This window comes from Lathyrus oleraceus, chromosome 3, assembly GCF_024323335.1.
Source record: "Lathyrus oleraceus cultivar Zhongwan6 chromosome 3, CAAS_Psat_ZW6_1.0, whole genome shotgun sequence".
NCBI lineage: Eukaryota > Viridiplantae > Streptophyta > Magnoliopsida > Fabales > Fabaceae > Lathyrus > Lathyrus oleraceus.
Genome location: NC_066581.1, coordinates 448,029,387 through 448,033,896, shown reverse-complemented (window position 1 = coordinate 448,033,896; position 4,510 = coordinate 448,029,387).

Sequence of the window (4,510 nt, the reverse complement as noted above, 5' to 3'; positions counted from 1 at the left end):
CTCCTAAAACATATCACACACTAAAAAAAAAGGGGAGACCTATCTCAGTCTGACTTGTGTTGATTCATCTGACACAAGGTCATTGATCAATCAACTAACATTTAGACATTAGAGAAATCATTGGTCAAATGAAGGATTGGGAAAGAATAGGGATGAAGATGAAGAGGGAATCGGAAATAAAAACGCAAATTGATCATGAGAGGAATTTCATCTAATCAATACCATCCATTCATTTTGGGAGATGAAATGTACATTTCATAATCCCCTAAATCCAATGGTATTGATTAAACAAAAGTCAAATCAACCATGACCAAGGCCCTAACAAAAAGTCAAACATCACAAGACCATAAAAATGGCTCAACATAATTTTTAAACATTTAATCAATTAAAAATAAAATTAAAAGTGAATTAAAATGCATTTTAATATTAACAAAACCTCAAATCCCTTCAAAATACCAAATAAATGGCCAAGGGATTTATCCTAGATCAAACAAGGTCAAAGGACCTTAGACAAAAAAGTTCATGATTTTTGGAAAGTCAGAAGTATTTTAAAACAATTAAAAATAAGTACAAAAACATTTAATTCATGAAAATTATCAAAATTAATCCAAAAAATAATATTAATTTAAAGTATGGAAGAGGAAAATATTTAAAGGTTTTTGGTGAAAGTCCCATATGTGTTGGATTAAAAATGAAATTAATATGAATTAAACAAAATAAAGGGATTAAATGAAAAATCAGAAATTAAAAAGAAATTAGAAAAAACGAGGGCCATCAGATCTCCCTCATTAATTGAGGTGGCAGATATGATGGCCAGCGCGTATCATCCACCATAGTCCATAATCAATGTGCAAGTACAATTGGTAATTAAAAGGAACAATCAAGATTGGAACGTGCACATCAGATAAAATGGTTGGAACCTTGCCAACACATCACCGGAGCCCTAGCTCCGTTTGTTTCTCCGGTGGACCTCACCGGAATGGTCCACTCTCAACCAAATGGAAAATGAAAAGAAGGGACATTATTTCAAAGGAAGAATGCTCAGGAGCTCGAATTTGGCCTCAATTTCTTCCTATTCCAAGTATATTAAAAGAGAAATGGATTCGAAATTTGAGGTACATGATATGAGATGCTTCGATTTGACCTCAAAGCAACTCAATCTTGTTGCCTACATTGGTAGGACTTCAACCAACCAAAAATTAATCAAAATAGTTGAGAATTGAGGGAGAATCGAAGAAGAGAAAAATGAGAAAATTCACCTTCTGTTGGGAAGTGATGAAGCTCAATCAGGATCTCAATTGGCTTGGCTTGCTTCTGATTGCTTGCAGGAAGTGAAATGGAGGCTCAAATGGCTTGGACTCTTGGAGTTCAACTTCAAAACAGAAGTGAAATTGAAACTCGATTTTCAAATGAAAACCTTCAAGATTATCCTTTAATGGAGGTGAGGGTGTTTTCAATTCGAAGCTTGGGCCCGTGGTCCTTCATTCTGAGCAAGAGGACATGTATATATAGGCTTGGCATTTCTTTTCACACATTTTCCAAATTTTGTCAAAAATAGAAACCTTAGTTACATGGTTGTATGGGTGTGTACAAGGCCCATTGAGTGATGCCAAAAGGTCCAAAATTGTGTGCTAATCAACTTGAAATGATATCATCTTATCATGCATTATGGAAATGGAAATTGGACAATGATCTTACGAAATGAAGCCATGTAAAGAACCCATGTGCAAGTCCCTCAATTATTGTCCAAATGAAGTTATCTTAGACTTTTTGGAAAGGTGACATCAAGGGGAGCAACTTTGATGTTGAACACTTTTCCATTTGGAGCTTAGATCCTGATGAATTTTGAGGTGGAAGTTGGAGAAATTAGCTCTTGATGTCAACATAAAAGTTGTTTGGAATATCATAAAGAGTAACTTTTATCTTGTAATAATTTGTGTATGACAAAGAGTGTAGGAGATAGGGTCTAACGAACCCCAGTTTTGACCAATTGACTTTCTCTGGTCAACCTCTTTGAACCATCTTGCAAACTTAAAGTTATATTGATCTTTAGGGCTCATGGAGGATCATATATTCTTGAGATTATTTATAATGAAGTATCCCTTGATATATTTGTCCAATTGTTGAAGAAACTTACTAAGGAATTCACACAAGATACCTAGATGAATTGGGGCTTCCAAGGAAAACAAGCTTTAAACTCTTGATGAATTCTTGATCAAAGTGACAAATAAAGAACATGGGGATCCATATATTATGTTTAGAATCAATGGTTAACCATTCCTTGAGTGATATCTTGTTATGAGAACTTTAAACCCTAGATGTGAACTTGATAGGGCACAGGTGGATGCACACACAACCTACAAAAGAAACAAAGCTATATATAGACATATTTTTGGCATTTTGTTTAGTAAACAATGAAAATTAAAGTATGGTACAATTAAATGTGCTTGGTGAACTCTCCCAATGCAATCCTAATGAATGATAGGTGAGGAGGATACCAAGGTGTGATCCTAATGCCAATGCAAAGCTATGAGATGGCATGAGGGATCCTAGGGTCAAAATTGGGGTCTTAGAATGTCCCTCTTCCCGAGTGTATTATCTTATTACCCAGTAATAGGTGATAGATAATATATCTCTTTTACTCCTATGTTGAAGTTTTTTCTTCCCAAGTTGTGTCTAGATTCGTATTTCTTTGTGAAATTGAATCTCCTTTTAAGCGTTTGGGTATTTTAGCTTCATTCTGATTTACGCCTTTCTCAGTGGATGTTTCTTGTTGTGTTAACGTTATCCCGATACATGCAGATTCTTTTTCCCCGGTCCAAGTCTTTCCATTGATTTATTTTCATGGAATCCCCCCGTGTCTCCAATAGTTTTTAAGTCGTATCTTGACCTACACATATCTTTTTATCCCCAAAGTATTTGTCCTCTCAGTGAGTTTTCCTTATGGAATGCATTGTGCTCTTGTGAACTTTCAGTCTCTCATGGATTCTTTTCCTTTGTGGCAATATACCCCCACAAATATTATTTTTTGCATTCATATCATATGCATGATGAGGTCTCTTAGGGACTAAAGTTTATTTCTTGTTGTTGTTATTTAACTCCATTCTACCGTTTTGATACAAAGATTTTAACCTTCACATCCCCGGATAGAATGACCTTGAATAGGGCCAGCTGTAAAGCCCCAATTTTGACCCCTAAGATCCCTCATGCCATCTCATAAAATTTGCATTGGCATTAGATCACACCTTGGTATCCTCCTCACCTATCATTCATTGGGTTTGACATTAGGAGATATCACCAAGCATATTTGATTGTATCATACTTTATTTTTCTTTGTTCACTAACCAAAAATTCAAAAATATGTCTAGTGTAATTTTGTTTCTTTTGTAGGTAGTGTGTCCACCTGTGCCTCATTAAGCTCATAACTAGGGTTTGAGACCCTCAATACAAGGTATGAAGCCAAAAAAGGTATACATTTCTTCAAAGCATCATATATGGGTCCCCGTGTTCTTTATTTGTCATTTTGATCAATAATTCATCAAGAATTTGAAGCTTGTTTGTCAAGGAAGCCCTAACTCATCGGAGTATCTTATGTGCCATCCTTAACAATTTTCTTCAACATTTGCTCAAAAATATAAAGGTATACTCCATTGTACTTCATAATAATCATATATGATCCTCCATGAGCCTTAAAGAGAAAAGGAACTTCAAGTTTGCAAGTTGGTTCAAGAAGGTTGACCAGAAAAGTCAACTGATCAAATATAGGGTTCCCTAGACCCTATATCCTACAATTTTTGTTATATGAAAATTATTCCAAGATAAAAGTTACTCTTTATGATATTACAAACAACTTTAATGTCGACATCAAGAGCTACGTTTTCTTGGAAATTCATTTTTTATGGTGAAGGATTATAGGTCATTTTGTTAGTGCCCTAGATAGAAGGTCAACTTCCAAAAACCATAGCTTCCTCAATTTTTATGATATTAAGATCTTAAAAGTTTCAAGATTAATTTAAATATGTCTTATACAACTTTTATTCTTTGAGAGAGGTCAAATTCTACTTTCAAGGTCATGTGCCATGAGGAAACATTAGTCCATTTGGGCCATCATCATTGAACAATCAATTTTCCTCAACTACTAAAATCCATAAATTTGTCATGCTAGATCCAAATGGTGTCAAATTTATGACCAAATTTAATATGATTGAAAAGGCTACAACTTTAAAGAAGGAACCAAAGTCATTTGAAGCTCATAGTAAAAGTTATTCAAGGTGGAAAAAGGGGTCATTTGACTTTTAACTTAGAAAAATTTCAAGTATGTTTGATTCCTCCAACTTCAAGACAAAAATGCATCATGTTCCAAGCTTCAAATGGAAAAAGTCCCAACATCAAAGTGTTTCCCCATGATGATAGATTTCCAAAGAGTCCAATATCATTCCATTTGGACAAATATTGAGGGACTTGCCCATGGCTTCTTTGCATGGCCCAATTTGGAAACTTTTGAACTCAA